Genomic DNA, 22596 nt, shown 5'->3' with positions numbered 1-22596 from the left:
CACTGCAGTCGGTTTCACTGTAGTTGCACTGAAGAGTGTTTGGATACACTGCCGTCGGTTTCACTGTGGTTGCACTGAGGAGTGTGTGGATACACTGGTTGGTTTCACCATGGTTGCACTGAGGAGTGTGTGGATACACTGCGGTCAGTTTCACTGTGGTTGCACTGAGGAGTGTGTGGATACACTACAGTCAGTTTCATCGTCATTGCACTGAAGAGTGTGTAGATACACTGCAGTCGGTTTCACAGTGGTTGCACTGAGGTGTGTTGATACATTGCATTCGGTTTCACAATGGTTCCACTGAGAATTGTGTGGATACACTGTAATCAGTTTCACCGTGATTGCACTGATAAGTGTGTGGATAAACTGCAGCCGGTTTCACCGTGGTTGCAAAGAGGAGTGTGTGAATACACTGCAGTCGGTTTCTCGGTGGTTGCACTGAGGAGTGTGTGGATACACAGCAGTCAGTTTCACTGTGGTTGCACTGAGGAGTGTCCGGATACACTGCAGTCGGTTTCCCCATGGTTGCACTGATGAGTGTGTGGATACACCACTGCAGTCGTTTCACCTTGGTTGCACTGAGAAGTGTGTGGATATACTGTAGTCGGTTTCACTGTGGTTGCACTGAGGAGTGTGTGGATAGACTGCGGTCTGTTTCCCCGTGGTTGCACTAAGTAGTGTGTGGATATTTTGCAGTCGGCTTCAGCGTGGTTGCCCTGAGAAGTGTGTGGATACACTGCCGTCGGTTTCACCGTGGTTGCACTGAGTAGTGTGCGGATACACTGCAGTCAGTTTTACCGTGGTTGCACTGAGGAGTGTGTGGATACACAGCAGTCGGTTTCACTGTGGTTGCACTGTGGAGTGTCCGGATACACTGCAGTCGGTTTCACTGTGGTTGCACTGAAGAGTGTATAGATACACTGCAGCTGGTTTCAACTTGGTTGCACTGAGGAGTGTGTGGATATACTGTCGTCGGTTTCACCGTGGTTGCACTGAGGAGTCTGTGGATACACTGCAGTCAGTTTCACCGTGGTTGAACTGAGGAGTGTGTGGATACACTGCAGTTGGTTTCACCATGGTTGCACTGAGGAGTGTGTGGATACACTGCAGTCTGTTTCACTGTGGTTGCACTGAGGAGTATTTGGATACACTGTATTCGGTTTCACCAAGGTTGCACTGAGGAGTGTGTGGATATACTGCAGTCGGTTTCACTGTGGTTGCACTGAGGATTGTGTGGATACACTGCCGTTGGTTTCACTGTGGTTACACTGAAGAGTGTATGAATACACTGCAGTCAGTTTCAAGTTGGTTGCACTGAGGAGTGTGTGGATATACTTCAGTCGGTTTCACCGTGGTTGCACTGAGGGGTGTGTGGATACACTGCAGTTGGTTACATTATGGATGCACTGAAGAGTGTGCGCAAACACTTTAGTCAGTTTCACTGAGGTTGCACTGAGGAGTGTGTGGATAAACTGCATTCGGTTTCACCGTGGTTGCACTGAGAAGTGCGTGGATACAGTGTATTCGGTTTCACCATGGTTGCACTGAGGAGTGTGTGGATATACTGCAGACAGTTTCACCGTGGTTGCACTGAGGAGTTAGTGGATAGACTGCCGTTGGTTTCACTGCGGTTGCACTGACGAATGTATGGATACTCTGCAGTCGGTTTCACTATGGTTGCACTGAGGAGTCTGTGGATACTCTGCAGTCGGTTTCACTATGGTTGCACTGAGGAGTGTGTGGATACACTGCAGTTGGTTTCACCATGGATGCACTGAGGAGTGTGTGGATCCACTGCAGTCGATTTCACTGACGTTGCCCTGAGGAGTGTGTGGATACTCTGCGGTTTGTTTCACCTTGGTTGCACTGAGTAATGTGTGGATACACTGCAGTCGGCTTCAGCGTGGTTGCCTTGAGGAGTGTGTGGATACACTGCAGTCGATTTCACCAAGGTTGCACTGAGGAGTGTGTGGATACACTGCCGGCGGTTTCACCATGGTTGCACTGAGTTGTATGCAGATACACTGCAGTCAGTTTTACCGTAGTTGCACTGAGGAGTGTGTGGATACACACCAGTCAGTTTCACCGTGGTTGCACTGTGGAGTGTCCGGATACACTGCGGTCTGTTTCACTGTGGTTGCACTGAAGAGTGTATAGATACACTGCAGCCGGTTTCAACTTGGTTGCACTGAGGAGTGTGTGGATATACTGTCGTCAGTTTCACCGTGGTTGCACTGTGGAGTGTGTGGATACACTGCAGTTGGTTTCACCATGGTTGCACTGAGGAGTGTGTGGATACACTGCAGTCTGTTTCACTGTGGTTGCACTGAGGAGTGTGTGGATACACTGCATTCGGTTTCACCGTGGTTGCACTGAGAGGTGCGTAGATACACTGTATTCCGTTTCACCAAGGTTGCACTGAGGAGTGTGTAGATATACTGCAGTCGCTTTCACCGTGGTTGCACTAAGGAGTGAGTAGATAGACTGCGGTTGGTTTCCCCGTGGTTGCACTGAGTAATACGTGGATGCACTGCAGTCGGTTTCACTCTGGTTACACTGAAGAGTGTATGGATACACTGCAGTCGGTTTCAAGTTGGTTGCACTGAGGAGTGTGTGGATATAGTTCAGTCGGTTTCACTGTGGTTGCACTGAGGGTTGTGTGGATACACTGCAGTTGGTTTCACCATGGATGCACTGAAGAGTGTGTAGATACCCTGCAGTCAGTTTCACCGATGTTGCACTGAGGAGTGTGTGGATACACTGCATTTGGTTTCACCGTTGTTGCACTGAGAAGTGCGTGGATACACTGTATTTGGTTTCACCATGGTTGCACTGAGGAGTGTGTGGATATACTGCAGACGGTTTCACTGTGGTTCCACTGAGGAGTTTTTGGATACACTGCAGTCGGTTTCACTGTGGTTCCACTGACGAGTGTGTAGATACACTGCAGTCAGTTTCACTGTGGTTGCACTGAGGAGTGTGTGGATACACTGCAGTCGGTTTCACCATGTTTGCACTGAGGAGTGTGTGGATACACTGCATTCAGTTTCAATGTGGTTGTACTGGCTCTGCACTGTCAATCAATTCAGTTTATAGTCCTGTAAAATTCCAGACCTCTTACTTTACTGTGTAATTTAATGCGGGAAGTGAATCCTCCCTTGTAAAGACTGGTTACAAATGAACTCTTGACTCTTGTGAATGTAATATAGATTCTTCATGTTGTGTCCGAATGACAGCAACATCTAGTGTACAGCAAATTACACAATTCATCTTACAATGAAGGTACAAAAACACTGGACTTGTCACACTAAGTATACATTTGTGGCCATTCATTATCAACCAAATTTGTACAGGAACATTTGCTGACAGCTTATTAGTTAGTTGTATGTCAAAGTGCCTACAACTGGTACTTCTTCTCCCAATAGGAGTAGGTTTAGAGCTTCCGTTTGTCAGATTGTGGAATGGGGGAGCACCTTCACAGATTAGAAGTGACGCTGGATAGCCATTTATTTCTCCTTCCACAAAAGGGTCACTCTGGTGTCCCTCTAGGACTGCACCAAGCATGCAATCCTTTGCCAGTCTCAGGCCCCGCCATTGTGTCTAATTCTGTCCATTAGGAATTCCCAGTGTAGGTGTAAATTGTTCAAAATCATTATTAATAACTGAAGGAATTTTTTTAAATCTTACATTTGTTGAGAATTCAACATTATATATTGCATTAGGCTGTGGGGTCTCGGGACTGAAGGCATGTTTCAATTTAACTGCCTTTGAGTCTGCATGTTCGATACAGAGGCCAGTTAGGCTGGGCTCATTGCCTAAGACACCCCACTCTGTGCCGTCTGATTCATGTTCTGCGAATCACTGTGAAGCCAACACTCCCAGTTACTGCAAATATGGCAAGGAGTGTTCCTTATTCTGCACATAATTAGTATTTGAGGTGAATACTCGCCATGCACTGCTAATTACCCCACGTAAGCACAGAAGGATTAAATGATTTGCCCAGAATCACAGGTTGTTGATTGTGCTTGATGAGACTTGTACCCTTTTCCTCAGCTTCCATGTTGACCTCTCTACCCGTTTGGCCACATCCGCATCCTAACTATAATGTCCCGGCAACCTTTGTTTTTATTTTGAGAATACATATATATATAAACAATTACCACTCAAAGTGCATCCAGGCACCGGAAAGAGAGACGGACAACTTGTTTTTTGCCGATACTGCCAGCCGCAATAGCGTTTTTATTTTTCCTTTTCAACAGTGCAAATCTCGAACATGACACGTTTTGGCCAACGAGATGGCCTTGATCACATAAATGCGTCGCAAGTAAGTGACGTTTAAATAAAGCAATTATTTGACCATGTGACATAACGCCTACTGACTGCATGAACATAGAGGAAATACTATATGATATAAACATTGCCTGAACAAGCGCACTGCTCCTTGACAAATAGATAAAATTGACTTACATTTCATTAATATATACATAGTTATTGCGAATTCAATATTTGGAAAAGGAAATATAATTATAATTGAAAGGAAATATAATTGATAACCCTTAACCATCCATGTCTATCTGGTCAAAAGTGACATGATTAAAAAAAATTTATGTAATCTTAGCATTTTTCTTGTGGATCACATTTCTAATTGACTAAAGTATAAATTCAGCAATGCACAAATGCACCAAGACGCTAAGTGACATTTGACACAATGGACCAAATAAAGCATGAACTGGGAAATCATGGTGTAATAGTTTTTCGGAAATTTTCCTTAACATTCGCTTCATTATAAACATATCTTGAAATAAATACCCGCACAAATACTCGATCTATAATTCTGGATGATTAAGAAATTGTTTAAATATCTAGAGAGCATTAAGATTTTATTCAAATCCTCTTTAAAGGGCTACCTGAAGAATTCAATAGACTGTACACATGTGCAATAATCGCTATAAAAGTACAAAAAATGCAGTGAATAAAGTTGTAAAAATTGTGAGAGAAGGCTGCATGTTAATTCATCATTGAATCTAGATATACAATTGACTATATACAAAAAAATGAATGAAAGAAACTGATCTTGTGAAGGCGCCACTGTACAGGAGCTAACATTCTGATATTTAAATGTACTGAAGTATACCCGACATAGTGAAACATCCCTACTAAATCAGGACTTTCACACGGGGAGATGGGAGACTACACGTTATAGATAATGATGTAAATCTTCGCAGATGTTCAATCCTCTAGGGGCCTTCGTATCTAGCTCAACCATAAATTTGGTCTCTAATTGCCTCAGTTTTTTCTCGCGATTGCCCCCGTTTGTTCACAGGTACACTGTCTATGACATAGTATTGGAGAACGTTTAGGTTTTTATCGTGTTCCACCTTGATATGTCTGGCGACAGGATATGAGGGGTTAGAATTAACCGTTGCACGTAAATGCTGCAGGATTCACACATATACCTACAGCTTAGTGCTGCCTACATAGCGAAATCCACAGATACACTGTAAAATGTGCGGCAGGTGTAATGTCCTTTAAGTTGTACAGGGACATCTGAAAAGGCAGTGGAATAGGTTTTAGTATTCACCCCGAATTTGCAAGCACAACATGTGCTGCACTTATAGAAACCCTTTTTAGGGGAAAGCCACCCACTTTTGGTGTCTAATTCTGGGCTTGTTTTTACTAGATCGCTACGCATAGGGTGTGCTTTGCGCTGAGTAAAGTTTAGTTTATTATATATAAAATATATGTAAATGCCCTGGAAAAAAACATAGGTTTCAGGCAAGTTAAAGTTAGGAATTAGCATTTAAAAAACCTTAGAAATTAACTAAAAAACCATAGGTTTCAGGGATGTTATAGGTAGTTGAACATTTGACTCATATAAAACCAGAGAAACTCGCCTGTTATAGTTAGTTGAGCTAACTATAACTCGGGAGCCCGCAATGCACTGCTGATGATGTCACATATTACATCACTCATGACATGGTCAGTGACATCACTGATGACATCACTCATGACATCTCAAATGACATCACTCATGACATCATCCAGTGAATGTGTGTTTCTGTAAAGGTTAAATATGTTTTCTATATTTATGCAAGGTGTATTGAAGAATGAATACATTTACAAGTGCCTAAAGATATTATTTAGTAGGTACATGACTGACTGTATAAGTGAGTGATTGAACGTGTCTTACTGAATGCATGGGTTAGTGACTAAACTGTGTATATGTCTCTATTAGTCTCTCTGTTGGTGTGTAAGCAACTGCATGGGTTGCTGAATAGCTACATGAGTGTCTATATAGGTTATTGATATGTTGTCTAAGTATCTGTATGAGTCCCTAAGTGTCTGTGTGGGTGGGTGCATGGGGGGTGTGTGAGTCTGTACATAGATGTCTGAGTGCGTGATTCAGTGGTTGTATGGATTAAAAAGGTCTCAGCAATGGCCAAAATTTGAGCTATTGGCATTGTGAATTTGAATGTCTGTTAGCCATATTTGGCCTCCTAATTGATGTTACTGTGACAGTGTTAACGTTAGTGTCTTAGTGTCAATGTTACTGTGACAGCGCCCATGAGCAAAAAGAAAACTAAATCTGATTGCAAGGTGAGAACAGATTGGCAACATTTAAAGAAAGCTAACTATCGAAAATAAATGTTTGCAATGTTGTTCGTTCTGCTGGGCACATTTTTTTCCCAGTCAAATGCCCTCTGTATGCATCGCACTAAAAGTTAAAAAGAACAAAATATTACCTCAATCATGCAGGGAGCCGCAAATGAGCACTGACGAGGTTGATGACTTTTTCCCTCTGGTTTCTTGCTGTAAAATCCAAGAGTAAATCGCAATTAATGCAACAGAATGGCGCACATAGTGCAAACAAATAGCGTGGTTACACAGGCCCAAGGTATAATAATGGGGTGTAATTGTTGGGCATGCGCGTTGTTCGACACAAAGCTGCATTAAAAATTATTAAAACCATGATATTTATAGACATGCTCGTCATTTTATAAACAAAATATATATGTACACCAATGGGTGCATATATGGCTTACACTTAAAGCCATACGTCCCCTACAAGCGTCCTGCGTGATCCAAATAATACAATGGGAAACACTTTTTTCAGGCAGCGGGAATCAAAATTAAACCACGCTTGTCACTCGAGAATACAGGTGCATAAAATAACCCAACCACAGAACGAGTAAATGAAATGAGGTAAACCGTTGTAACATCCACGAGAAACCCACACAAACATGACACTACCCTTAATTTTCTGACTCGCCTCCCTCTCAGAATGTACGATGTTTGTCAAGGCATCTTATCTCTTTGTGTGAGTGACATTCAGTATGCAATTCCACTAGCTCCGACGCTGCATACTTTCAGCTACATTCATAGGCTGGGGGATCGGTGGGAACCTACTGATTTAATTTTGCCTCGGTCAGCTAATGTGAAGCGTAACCTCCTTTTAGCCAAAATAACCACTATAAAGGATCTGCGCGTTTAGGCAACAGAAACTAAGGTATTGGTGCCCAGACTGATTCTAGATCGCCGAGGATATGTTATTCTGCAGACCAGCTAGCTCACAGTGCCACTATGAGCCCCTCTTACCAAGGAGTAAACAGTTTCTGGCAACTATTGAACATGACAACCCTGATCCCTCAGGGATCGTGGCAATAGTACAGTACTATTCGCTCACTCGTGATCACTTGCTCTCAGAGAGATATATATAATAAAATATGGGGACGTTTTCAATAAGCATTTATTGAACCAGCGTCATGCTAGTATAAAATGCGTGCGCTGCAACAACCATTGGACAGTAACAGATGTATATATTATAAGCACCAATTAAGTAAATAGAGAGTCAAATGTTACCATAGTGCTAAAACAATGAATATATGCAGCCATATAGATACATGACAATAATAATGCGTACTCCTACGATGCAACCCTAACTAGATGTACCGAAGTGTACCTAGCATGTATGTAGGTATATAGCCAGGAATCCCCCTAAGAAAGAGCCAACCCCATTACCTAATGTGAGAGAGTGAAGGACCCCGTCTTGATCTGGAATTGGACACCCCTTGAGGGATGTCAGACCACTCCGTGCTGGAGTGTCTGCGGGCAGGGACTTCAGCGTCTCCTGTCAGCATGGAAGTTTGTTCTCCTATGGCTGCCTAGCAAAGATATGGTGCGTGTGTACCCGAAAGGTACCCTCAGGGGTTCTACCTAGATGTGTCATGGTACTATGGCCATGTCGGCCAAGTATGATAATAGGAGTGACCCTTATACAGAGTTAATATGCAGAAGATGGTAATCCTGCTGTGATACTGAGAATCCTCATGCATAATAAATGAGGCTAGTTTTCATGGAAAACCACACGACATTTATGCAGCGCCTAACTAGGTAAAGGGTCAGCGTCAGACCCGTTATGTGGAACAATGGTAAGACAAATGTAGGTAAAAGGTCGTGCAGCTACCTAGGTCTATTTTGGGGTACATTGAACTTCATAACAGGATACACTGGTGGCAGCAATAAAAGATAAATATTCATGTAGATGCGCCTCCAGAGCTTCCAATTTGAGAGATGTCACTGATTCCCAACTAAGGAAACAACAATGGTGGAAGAAAAGCACAAATGACAAGGACAATGAATCTATTCCATGCAAATAGTTTATTTAGCATACTCAGAGAAGAATGTGAAATGCGAACATTTTTATTGACAATCGTGTTAAAATAATATAGGATTGATGCAGGGAATCTGGTCTGGAATAAAACTATGCTTGGAACCAGAAAGCATCAGCATGTAGAGACTGAGTCACCAAACCACCTCAGTATCTATAAGGCAGAGTCTGACTAGCCAGAATGACCCACTTGCCCTCCGAACCTTACCAGAGAAACAAGTGAATTTCACCCCCAGATCACAACGCTCCAGACCAGGGGTCTCCAAACCGGTCCTGGAGGGCCGGATCCATTCCAGATTTTTGGGTTATCCCCATTGAGATGCATGTAGTAATTTCAAAAATCTGGCATGGATCCGGCCCTCCAGGGCCGGTTTGGAGACCCCTGCTCTAGACCATCTCAGGGCTCGCGGTAACAGGAAACACCCTTTCGCTCGCTCACTTGTGATTGTCAACAATAAGATTACCAGAAGACACAAAGAAGGTTAAGAATATTTATTCAAACTATTGTGCTCTGAAATGAAGTATACGTGACTCAATTAGAAATGAGACGCATAATAAAACATTGTTGGCATGCTTAATGATTGATATACAATCAGAAGCGCTGTCATGTTATAGGACAGAGTAATCTTACACACAATCCCCTTCTTCTAAGGCTAAATGAACATATGAATGATCTCGGGATTACCGGCAGACTCCATACCTAAGCATGCACAGATGGACGGTTTACATTTCAGCGCACGCAGTGCTATTCTATCATAACTCTCCTTCCATTTGTCTGTTTTTAGCTCATGTATTCATCTATATAATAGGACATGTGTGCACATAAACAACAGCTGCATTATTGTGTTATATCTAGGTGCTAATGTCTGGCCAGAAAGAATAACATGGGGCATTATTGTTTGGCCTTGTCGGTTGCACGCAGAGTAAATCCCAGGAAATGAACAGAACGCAAAAACATTTGCAAGTTCCGTCTTGTGAGAAGTTAGCCTGGCATATGATGTCCACTAGTTCTAGTGGACAAAACAATGTGTGGTAGGTGGTGCACAGCTGTAGTTAGGTTATGAAGTTTACGGCAGGTAAACAAAGTTCTGGGTGCACTGCAGGGTGGTGCTATCCGTCAAAGCACCAGTAAATTGTAGATAAGTAGTGTATGCAGAAAACTGCGGATACATCCCCTGTGTAGGCACTCCGGGGGTGATCAATAATATGATTCAACACATGTATCAGGATTAGATACTTTTAATCCACATTTGGTTTCAATTATCTTATTTTTTCATTTGTGATATTAATGGCATATCAACAAACAGCGTAGCTCCAAGACTATAATTCAATGAACATGATCCCCAATGCATTTCGGGCAGGGGTGCCCTTGATCACGAGGCGCTGCGGGAGGAGACAAAAGGGAACGATAAGCGCTAGTTTTTAGGTCTGGGGGGATTAGGCTTACAAGTGCTATGTGTGTAGAGGTGTGGTCGAAGGTCGGTAAGTGCACGGTTTAAAAATGTGAGGGTAGAGGGAGTGCTAGATAAATTACCGCGTGTGATCTACAAAGTATAACACTATGGTGCAACAAGACTTACTTCAAAGTGACGGGTGGCGTGGGACGCCGTCCATGCTCGGGTGAAGAAACGCTGTGGAGCGTGAGTAGGATAGAACGGTAATTGAAGCACGGCTAGATAGAAAGAAGGGACTAAAACCCAAAGGCAACTGAGGCGGCCATCTTGGAGTGGGGTATAGTTACGCGCTTATGGTGCAAAGGTGAAATAAAGTAGAATGTGCGAGCTAATGCGGGGCACATGGAGTAAACAGATACCATAAAATCATCGATTACAGTTAGATCATCAGGACAATACTAGAGATAACAGCTGTACTCAATACGGTCATTAAGACCATGTGGCTTCAGAGTCTGTAATCGGTAAATCCATTCAAGTTCTCTTTTTAATAAGAGTTTGTGGTTATCAATGCCTTCGCGTTTGGTTAGGACTTCCAGAACAATGTATTTCAATTGGGCGATAGAATGACGTGATTCAGCAAAGTGTGTGGCGACATTTGATTTCTCAACTTTTAATCTAATGTTGGATTTGTGTTCGTTAAGGCGGGTTTTGATTTTTCGTTCCGTTTTGCCAACATATAACTTCCCGCAGGGACATTTTAGTGCGTAAATCAAATTCATAGAATCACGGGTAGCGTCCACTTGCAGTTTGATATTGTGGCCTTTCATGGGATGTTGGATGCTATTCCCTTTAATGACACAATTGCAGTGGTTGCAATTATGGCAAGGTTGGGTGCCGCGGTGTTTGGAGGTGGTTTTCGTTGGTTTAGAGAGGATCTCTCTAATATTCCTGCTTCTTGTGTGCGCAAATAAAGGAGGTTTCTCAAAGATGCCCCGAAAATCAGGTTCAATTTGTAAGATGGGCCAATGTTTCCATATGATCTTCTTGTATGCTGGGCTAGCAGTTAAGAATTTGGAAACTAGAACCATACGCTGTTCTGTGTCCTTCTTAGATTGCTGTAAACTGTCTTTTCTGGAGATTCTGTTGACTCGGGCTTCTGCTTCTATGAGAGTTGGTTCTGGATATCCTCTGTTGCGAAACCGTTCATGCATTTCTTTGATGCGCATAGTATATATGAGTTCATCAGAGACTATGCGTTTGACACGCAGCATTTGCGAAAATGGTAGGTGTTTTTTCAGGGACCCTTGGTGGAAGCTCGAAAAATGCAAGGTGTTATTGCGGTCTGTGCTTTTTCTATGAAGATCAGTGGTTAACCCTTCAGGGGTATTTTTGATGAGTACATCCAAGAAGGAGATCTCAGTGTCACTAACTTGCCATGTTAGGTTTATTCGTGAGTCCTTAGTGTTGACTTCTGTCAGTAGTTGATTTAACAAGTCTTTGGTGTCTGACCTCATGATGAACAGGTCATCGATGTATCTGACATACATTTTGGCATGATTTTTAAAGATGGGGTTAGTGTATACATATTGTTTTTCGAAGTTTTCCATGTATACATTCGCATACGTTGGGGCAGCGCAGTTTCCCATCGCCATTCCGGATAGCTGTAAGAACCATTGACTGTCGAGTTCAAAATAACTGTGGTACAAAATGAAAATCATAAGTTCCATCAAAAAGGCCTGCATGGATGTGTTGATGTTGCTGTTAAGTAGGACCTGTTCGATGGCTTCAATTCCACCTAGATGAGGTATCGAGGTATAGAGCGAACTGACATCTGCGGTGCAGAAGATCAATGGTTGTGTGTTGTGGGTTGCAATCTCAGATAGTTTCACTAAGAATTGAGTGGTGTCTTTTATGTAGCTTAATGATTTGACAATGAGAGGTTGAAGGTATCTATCAAGAAATTTGCCTGTGGTCTCATGAATTGATCCTCTAGTTGAAACGATAGGTCTACAAGGAGGGTCCATTAGGTTCTTATGTATCTTTGGACACATGTGGATGGTAGGGCTTCTAGGGTGCTCGATTAGTAAATAGTTTTTGGTGCGGTCTTCAATTGTACCTGCTTGGTGAGCTTTACTGACAATGTCTTTAAGGATGTTCTGGAACTCTGAGGTTGGATTTTTATCCAATGCCGTATAGGTCATAGTGTCCAGTATGTGTTCCTGTAATTTTTCCATGTACATGCTCGTGTTCAAAATCACCAAAGCGCCTCCCTTGTCAGCTTTAACACATTTTATATGTGGATTATTGGCCAAAGATTGTAGTGTGTCTCGGTCCTTGTTAGTTAGATTGGAAGTTTTTCTAGATGTTTTGAAATTGATTTTCTGTAGGTCGTTACGTACTAAGGTTTCAAAAAGGTCAATGCACTTGTGACTGCAGGGTACTTGATAAGAGCTCGGTGGTCGTAGACCTTTAAGTTCATCCTCTTTAATGTTTGTCGTGGTCGGTAATACATTGTCAAAGAAATGACGAAGTCTTAGCTTTCTCATGAACTTGAAGGTACTTACTTCAAGCTCAAGCAGGTTAGTGGTGGTGGTGGGAATGAAAGATGTACCTCGTTCCAATAAGTTCATCTGGTGGGTTGAAATATTAGTATTAGAGATATTGATTACGAGACAGTCTTTTTTGGTTTGGGGTCCTTTTTGGCTACTGTGCTCCGGGTATTGGGTGGGCTCTTTTCTCTGTTTTTTCGTCTTGCTCCGCCTGATTCGTCGAGTTCTTCCGGGCTTAACTCTAAAAAATGACCAGTTGAAGTTTGTTCTTGGTTCGTGGTTGAAGTACTGGCTTGTTCAGCGTTTGATGTTCGTCTAGCTTCAGCGGTGGGTTTTCTTGGTGGGCGACTGGTGGTGTCTGAGTCTGAAGATGAGGTGTCAGTTTGAGTTTTGAAAGGTCGGTTACGTCGCCTTTGGGCGTAGACTTCGGCCCAAGAATAAACCTCATCAAGCTTGTAGTCAAGCGTGTCCCGGCGGAACTTTCTTACTTTTCTTTCGTTGATTTCCTTTTGGTATTTATCTAAGATGTTTTTGATGTCATCTAGGCTAGACGTGAGTTCCTCAGATGTAAGGAGATTTTTCAATTCGTTATCAATTTCTTTGATTTCGATTTCAAGGTCTTTTAGTGTGCCAGCCAGTTCTTCCACTATTAGTAATATTAGGTCAAGGCTACATTTGTTCAGTATTCCGTTCCATTTATCTAAAAAGGATTTGGAATTTTTGCAGAGTGACGGTTTGAGAGCTATTCGTAATCCGCGTGGGATTCTGAGTGCCCGGTGGTATCGAAGTAGAGTGCTCATGTGGAGTTTTTGGTTTATGTGGCGTTTGGATAGATATAGTAGCTGTTTAATGCATTGCTCCTTGTTGCGACTGGTGGGGGTGGTGCTGATGTCCTCCTCAATCAGCGAGTAGATGCGTTGTGTTTCTGATTCATCATAAGCTAAAGTATGGGCTCTGGCTTCCGTACTTTTGATGATCTCGTCGAATTGCATGTTTCAAGAGCGTGCAGTCCACCAAGGGCGGAAAAAGAGTAGACAAAACAATGTGTGGTAGGTGGTGCACAGCTGTAGTAAGGTTATGAAGTTTACGGCAGGTAAACAAAGTTCTGGGTGCACTGCAGGGTGGTGCTATCCGTCAAAGCACCAGTAAATTGTAGATAAGTAGTGTATGCAGAAAACTGCGGATACATCCCCTGTGTAGGCACTCCGGGGGTGATCAATAATATGATTCAACACATGTATCAGGATTAGATACTTTTAATCCACATTTGGTTTCAATTATCTTATTTTTTCATTTGTGATATTAATGGCATATCAACAAACAGCGTAGCTCCAAGAGTATAATTCAATGAACATGATCCCCAATGCATTTCGGGCAGGGGTGCCCTTGATCACGAGGCGCTGCGGGAGGAGACAAAAGGGAACGATAAGCGCTAGTTTTTAAGTCTGGGGGGATTAGGCTTACAAGTGCTATGTGTGTAGAGGTGTGGTCGAAGGTCGGTAAGTGCACGGTTTAAAAATGTGAGGGTAGAGGGAGTGCGAGATAAATTACCGCGTGTGATCTACAAAGTATAACACTATGGTGCAACAAGACTTACTTCAAAGTGACGGGTGGCGTGGGACGCCGTCCATGCTCGGGTGAAGAAACGCTGTGGAGCGTGAGTAGGATAGAACGGTAATTGAAGCACGGCTAGATAGAAAGAAGGGACTAAAACCCAAAGGCAACTGAGGCGGCCATCTTGGAGTGGGGTATAGTTACGCGCTTATGGTGCAAAGGTGAAATAAAGTAGAATGTGCGAGGTAATGCGGGGCACATGGAGTAAACAGATACCATAAAATCATCGATTACAGTTAGATCATCAGGACAATACTAGAGATAACAGCTGTACTCAATACGGTCATTAAGACCATGTGGCTTCAGAGTCTGTAATCGGTAAATCCATTCAAGTTCTCTTTTTAATAAGAGTTTGTGGTTATCAATGCCTTCGCGTTTGGTTAGGACTTCCAGAACAATGTATTTCAATTGGGCGATAGAATGACGTGATTCAGCAAAGTGTGTGGCGACATTTGATTTCTCAACTTTTAATCTAATGTTGGACTTGTGTTCGTTAAGGCGGGTTTTGATTTTTCGTTCCGTTTTGCCAACATATAACTTCCCGCAGGGACATTTTAGTGCGTAAATCAAATTCATAGAATCACAGGTAGCGTCCACTTGCAGTTTGATATTGTGGCCTTTCATGGGATGTTGGATGCTATTCCCTTTAATGACACAATTGCAGTGGTTGCAATTATGGCAATAACACCTTGCATTTTTCGAGCTTCCACCAAGGGTCCCTGAAAAAACACCTACCATTTTCGCAAATGCTGCGTGTCAAACGCATAGCCTCTGATGAACTCATATATACTATGCGCATCAAAGAAATGCATGAACGGTTTCGCAACAGAGGATATCCAGAACCAACTCTCATAGAAGCAGAAGCCCGAGTCAACAGAATCTCCAGAAAAGACAGTTTACAGCAATCTAAGAAGGACACAGAACAGCGTATGGTTCTAGTTTCCAAATTCTCAACTGCTAGCCCAGCATACAAGAAGATCATATGGAAACATTGGCCCATCTTACAAATTGAACCTGATTTTCGGGGCATCTTTGAGAAACCTCCTTTATTTGCGCACACAAGAAGCAGGAATATTAGAGAGATCCTCTCTAAACCAACGAAAACCACCTCCAAACACCGCGGCACCCAACCTTGCCATAATTGCAACCACTGCAATTGTGTCATTAAAGGGAATAGCATCCAACATCCCATGAAAGGCCACAATATCAAACTGCAAGTGGACGCTACCTGTGATTCTATGAATTTGATTTACGCACTAAAATGTCCCTGCGGGAAGTTATATGTTGGCAAAACGGAACGAAAAATCAAAACCCGCCTTAACGAACACAAGTCCAACATTAGATTAAAAGTTGAGAAATCAAATGTCGCCACACACTTTGCTGAATCACGTCATTCTATCGCCCAATTGAAATACATTGTTCTGGAAGTCCTAACCAAACGCGAAGGCATTGATAACCACAAACTCTTATTAAAAAGAGAACTTGAATGGATTTACCGATTACAGACTCTGAAGCCACATGGTCTTAATGACCGTATTGAGTACAGCTGTTATCTCTAGTATTGTCCTGATGATCTAACTGTAATCGATGATTTTATGGTATCTGTTTACTCCATGTGCCCCGCATTACCTCGCACATTCTACTTTATTTCACCTTTGCACCATAAGCGCGTAACTATACCCCACTCCAAGATGGCCGCCTCAGTTGCCTTTGGGTTTTAGTCCCTTCTTTCTATCTAGCCGTGCTTCAATTACCGTTCTATCCTACTCACGCTCCACAGCGTTTCTTCACCCGAGCATGGACGGCGTCCCACGCCACCCGTCACTTTGAAGTAAGTCTTGTTGCACCATAGTGTTATACTTTGTAGATCACACGCGGTAATTTATCTCGCACTCCCTCTACCCTCACATTTTTAAACCGTGCACTTACCGACCTTCGACCACACCTCTACAGACATAGCACTTGTAAGCCTAATCCCCCCAGACCTAAAAACTAGCGCTTATCGTTCCCTTTTGTCTCCTCCCGCAGCGCCTCGTGATCAAGGGCACCCCTGCCCGAAATGCATTGGGGATCATGTTCATTGAATTATACTCTTGGAGCTACGCTGTTTGTTGATATGCCATTAATATCACAAATGAAAAAATAAGATAATTGAAACCAAATGTGGATTAAAAGTATCTAATCCTGATACATGTGTTGAATCATATTATTGATCACCCCCGGAGTGCCTACACAGGGGATGTATCCGCAGTTTTCTGCATACACTACTTATCTACAATTTACTGGTGCTTTGACGGATAGCACCACCCTGCAGTGCACCCAGAAGTTTGTTTACCTGCCGTAAACTTCATAACCTAACTACAGCTGTGCACCACCTACCACACATTGTTTTGTCTACCCTTTTTCCGCCCTTGGTGGACTGCATGCTCTTGAAACATGCAATTCGACGAGATCAGCAAAAGTACGGAAGCCAGAGCCCATACTTTAGCTTACGATGAATCAGAAACACAACGCATCTACTCGCTGATTGAGGAGGACATCAGCACCACCCCCACCAGTCGCAACAAGGAGCAATGCATTAAACAGCTACTATATCTATCCAAACGCCACATAAACCAAAAACTCCACGCGAGCACTCTACTTCGATACCACCGGGCACTCAGAATCCCACGCGGATTACGAATAGCTCTCAAACCGTCACTCTGCAAAAATTCCAAATCCTTTTTAGATAAATGGAACGGAATACTGAACAAATGTAGCCTTGACCTAATATTACTAATAGTGGAAGAACTGGCTGGCATACTAAAAGACCTTGAAATCAAAATCAAAGAAATTGATAACGAATTGAAAAATCTCCTTACATCTGAGGAACTCACGTCTAGCCTAGATGACATCAAAAACATCTTAGATAAATACCAAAAGGAAATCAACGAAAGAAAAGTAAGAAAGTTCCGCCGGGACACGCTTGACTACAAGCTTGATGAGGTTTATTCTTGGGCCGAAGTCTACGCCCAAAGGCGACGTAACCGACCTTTCAAAACTCAAACTGACACCTCATCTTCAGACTCAGACACCACCAGTCGCCCACCAAGAAAACCCACCGCTGAAGCTAGACGAACATCAAACGCTGAACAAGCCAGTACTTCAACCACGAACCAAGAACAAACTTCAACTGGTCATTTTTTAGAGTTAAGCCCGGAAGAACTCGACGAATCAGGCGGAGCAAGACGAAAAAACAGAGAAAAGAGCCCACCCAATACCCGGAGCACAGTAGCCAAAAAGGACCCCAAACCAAAAAAGACTGTCTCGTAATCAATATCTCTAATACTAATATTTCAACCCACCAGATGAACTTATTGGAACGAGGTACATCTTTCATTCCCACCACCACCACTAACCTGCTTGAGCTTGAAGTAAGTACCTTCAAGTTCATGAGAAAGCTAAGACTTCGTCATTTCTTTGACAATGTATTACCGACCACAACAAACATTAAAGAGGATGAACTTAAAGGTCTACGACCACCGAGCTCTTATCAAGCACCCTGCAGTCACAAGTGCATTGACCTTTTTGAAACCTTAGTACGTAACGACCTACAGAAAATCAATTTCAAAACATCTAGAAAAACTTCCAATCTAACTAACAAGGACCGAGACACACTACAATCTTTGGCCAATAATCCACATATAAAATGTGTTAAAGCTGACAAGGGAGGCGCTTTGGTGATTTTGAACACGAGCATGTACATGGAAAAATTACAGGAACACATACTGGACACTATGACCTATACGGCATTGGATAAAAATCCAACCTCAGAGTTCCAGAACATCCTTAAAGACATTGTCAGTAAAGCTCACCAAGCAGGTACAATTGAAGACCGCACCAAAAACTATTTACTAATCGAGCACCCTAGAAGCCCTACCATCCACATGTGTCCAAAGATACATAAGAACCTAATGGACCCTCCTTGTAGACCTATTGTTTCAACTAGAGGATCAATTCATGAGACCACAGGCAAATTTCTTGATAGATACCTTCAACCTCTCATTGTCAAATCATTAAGCTACATAAAAGACACCACTCAATTCTTAGTGAAACTATCTGAGATTGCAACCCACAACACACAACCATTGATCTTCTGCACCGCAGATGTCAGCTCGCTCTATACCTCGATACCTCATCTAGGTGGAATTGAAGCCATCGAACAGGTCCTACTTAACAGCAACATGAACACATCCATGCAGGCCTTTTTGATGGAACTTATGATTTTCATTTTGTACCACAGTTATTTTGAACTCGACAGTCAATGGTTCTTACAGCTATCCGGAATGGCGATGGGAAACTGCGCTGCCCCAACGTATGCGAATGTATACATGGAAAACTTCGAAAAACAATATGTATACACTAACCCCATCTTTAAAAATCATGCCAAAATGTATGTCAGATACATCGATGACCTGTTCATCATGTGGTCAGACACCAAAGACTCGTTAAATCAACTACTGACAGAAGTCAACACTAAGTACTCACGAATAAACCTAACATGGCAAGTTAGTGACACGGAGATCTCCTTTTTGGATGTACTCATCAAAAATACCCCTGAAGGGTTAACCACTGATCTTCATAGAAAAAGCACAGAACGCAATAACACCTTGCATTTTTCGAGCTTCCACCAAGGGTCCCTGAAAAAACACCTACCATTTTCGCAAATGCTGCGTGTCAAACGCATAGTCTCTGATGAACTCATATATACTATGCGCATCAAAGAAATGCATGAACGGTTTCGCAACAGAGGATATCCAGAACCAACTCTCATAGAAGCAGAAGCCCGAGTCAACAGAATCTCCAGAAAAGACAGTTTACAGCAATCTAAGAAGGACACAGAACAGCGTATGGTTCTAGTTTCCAAATTCTCAACTGCTAGCCCAGCATACAAGAAGATCATATGGAAACATTGGCCCATCTTACAAATTGAACCTGATTTTCGGGGCATCTTTGAGAAACCTCCTTTATTTGCGCACACAAGAAGCAGGAATATTAGAGAGATCCTCTCTAAACCAACGAAAACCACCTCCAAACACCGCGGCACCCAACCTTGCCATAATTGCAACCACTGCAATTGTGTCATTAAAGGGAATAGCATCCAACATCCCATGAAAGGCCACAATATCAAACTGCAAGTGGACGCTACCTGTGATTCTATGAATTTGATTTACGCACTAAAATGTCCCTGCGGGAAGTTATATGTTGGCAAAACGGAACGAAAAATCAAAACCCGCCTTAACGAACACAAATCCAACATTAGATTAAAAGTTGAGAAATCAAATGTCGCCACACACTTTGCTGAATCACGTCATTCTATCGCCCAATTGAAATACATTGTTCTGGAAGTCCTAACCAAACGCGAAGGCATTGATAACCACAAACTCTTATTAAAAAGAGAACTTGAATGGATTTACCGATTACAGACTCTGAAGCCACATGGTCTTAATGACCGTATTGAGTACAGCTGTTATCTCTAGTATTGTCCTGATGATCTAACTGTAATCGATGATTTTATGGTATCTGTTTACTCCATGTGCCCCGCATTACCTCGCACATTCTACTTTATTTCACCTTTGCACCATATGCGCGTAACTATACCCCACTCCAAGATGGCCGCCTCAGTTGCCTTTGGGTTTTAGTCCCTTCTTTCTATCTAGCCGTGCTTCAATTACCGTTCTATCCTACTCACGCTCCACAGCGTTTCTTCACCCGAGCATGGACGGCGTCCCACGCCACCCATCACTTTGAAGTAAGTCTTATTGCACCATAGTGTTATACTTTGTAGATCACACGCGGTAATTTATCTCGCACTCCCTCTACCCTCACATTTTTAAACCCTGCACTTACCGACCTTCGACCACACCGCTACACACATAGCACTTGTAAGCCTAATCCCCCCAGACCTAAAAACTAGCGCTTATCGTTCCCTTTTGTCTCCTCCCGCAGCGCCTCGTGATCAAGGGCGCCCCTGCCCGAAATGCATTGGGGATCATGTTCATTGAATTATACTCTTGGAGCTACGCTGTTTGTTGATATGCCATTAATATCACAAATGAAAAAATAAGATAATTGAAACCAAATGTGGATTAAAAGTATCTAATCCTGATACATGTGTTGAATCATATTATTGATCACCCCCGGAGTGCCTACACAGGGGATGTATCCGCAGTTTTCTGCATACACTACTTATCCACTAGTTCTAGTGGGCACCTTACACCAGTCGAATAAACCCTTATTGATGTGGTTGTAAAGTTAACCTTATAGAAAGCTATCCTAGTGGTAGCATGGGCCAGCAGTCATCAGGCTAAGACTTCTGTAGGCGAGTTATAATCTCTTGAGTACCAAATGAAAGTACACCACACAAGGTATATATCAAATATATATGTATTTTTTCTAAACACAACCCCTCTGCACTCTTTATGAGGTCAGAGGTCAAAATACATTACAAGAAGTTCAATTAGCATACGATAAGTTGCACCAATACAGTTATGCCCTAGGGGCCTCACAAACCATATACTAAAATAGTGGTATATGAAACAGGTGAGGATTATAAAGCAGGCCTGGGACCTGTGGAATCCCTGGGGCTACTCTAAATAACCAAAGGTTAGGAAGTAGGAGGCCCACGGGAGGCGCGTGCAGTCTAAACACAGCCGTGGGCTACCAATGACTTTCTATGGGAAACAAAGAAGTTACAAATATACAATTTAAGGACACTTACGGATGGACTTGGATGGAACCCTTTTAAACTAGGACACTTCGGGAGTCAAAACCCACGGGAGCACCAGAGTACTTGTGTTACCTCACCCAGGAAAGCCGGGTGCATAGGTGCCTTTTCGTGTCGGGTTTCGTCGCTGTTTTCTATGGAGACCTGTAAAGAAGTGCTGCAGGCGACCAGAGGAAAAGTGTCCGGGTGGATACAAGGGTGAACCTGAAAGCAGAGGGGACACAGTCTGGGTCACTAGCCAATGACCAGGAAGGTACCAGGAAGGAACCAGGCGATGTTGGGTGCTTTCGAGTGAAGAAGTGGAGCTTGTCTCTTCAGCCACCTGGTCCAGGAGTCAACGACGATGACCAGGCACTGGATTAGAGCTGTCCCACAAAGGATCTAGTTGACTGCGGTGTTGGTATCCGGATTGGACCCAACAAGCCTTGGTAACCGCAACCCGCGCAGGAAGTCGAGATGAGCGCTGTTGCAGACCAGCAAGGTCTGAGGAGCTTCTTCTTTGTAGGGAAGCTGAAGCAAGCCTGGAGCAACCAGGAAAACAAGTTAGATTGTAAAGGAAGTCTTCCAGGGGCTCACTAGCCAATGGACTAGGAACCGGGAAGATGCATCAAGCTGAAATGCAAAGATGGGGCCCACGGGACACTCATGGAGTGTGCGGGCTTGAGCTTCAGTGCAAATGGCGATCTGGGCTGGGGCTTCAAGTTCCCCAATGCACAACTGTGAGTTACCTCAGGAGTCAATGCAGTGAGCAAAATGCAGGATGTCCAGGAGTTCCGGTCTCACGTCTCTCGTGTCCGCCACGGGTCTCAACTTTGCTGTGGTCGAAGGTCGAGGTCAGAGAAGACCTGGAAGTCCATGTCCTGTGTCACAGTCTCTTCAGGATCCGGCGGGAGCCTCGAAATTGCAGACCGGCAAGTTGCTTGTGGTGCCTGTGGTGCCTGTTTGAACAGGGTGGTCACTCCATGACCACAAGGGAAATGTCTTCCATCTTCCAGTCAGATTGGAATGTCGAAGGCCCAAGAGTTCAGTATCAACGGTTTTATTCCAGGATAATCCAAAGTCCTAGGGACACAGCTCCAATACTTATACTAGGTTTTGGGGCTGGACTACCTATGGGTGGACCAGGGGAGGGGGTGGTTACACCCCCTTCCCTTTGTCCAGTTTCGCGCCAGAGCTGGGGCATGCGCCCCAGCAACCGGTTTGGACTGGACTGTGCATGGAGCACCTTGTGTGCCCCAGGCAGTGTCTGAAAAAGCATTCCCTGAATGCAACCCTGCCTGCCCCAATACACTAAAGCCTGCCTGGAGGGGTGCTAGCACCTCCCCTGACAGGAAACCTATTGTCCAGGCCTCCCCTGCCGGAGTTTCGTCCAGCAGCAGGAGGGCAGACATCCATTTGTGATGCCAGGGTTCTGTCTAACTTAAACCGGGTAAACCAGTAACTACATGTCTTGTCCCTCTAGAAGGGTAGAATGCTACCCCCACCGCCAGGACTGGCATGGGGGGGATGTGGGGGGTAGTATTCCAAAGTGTTTGACACCTTACACGACATGTTTTGATAAAGCCAAACCAAAGTTAGCATTAACCGCGAGGATTATAATGCACT

General features: G+C 43.5%; 1 protein-coding gene across 1 annotated transcript in view; it reads right to left on the bottom strand.

The window, feature by feature from the left end:
• LOC147668723 (uncharacterized) overlaps nt 1-22596 on the bottom strand; it is a 141372-nt gene that overhangs the window by 73590 nt on the left and 45186 nt on the right. The window contains exon 2 of the mRNA XM_086948474.1: nt 6744-6810. The gene's annotated coding sequence lies outside the window, so the exon portion shown is untranslated. The remainder of the gene's footprint in view (nt 1-6743; nt 6811-22596) is intronic.

The sequence above is a fragment of the Lissotriton vulgaris genome, unplaced genomic scaffold (assembly GCF_964263255.1).
Source record: "Lissotriton vulgaris unplaced genomic scaffold, aLisVul1.2 SCAFFOLD_494, whole genome shotgun sequence".
In the NCBI taxonomy this organism is placed as follows: domain Eukaryota; kingdom Metazoa; phylum Chordata; class Amphibia; order Caudata; family Salamandridae; genus Lissotriton; species Lissotriton vulgaris.
This window is presented reverse-complemented; position numbering and strand designations above follow the sequence as displayed.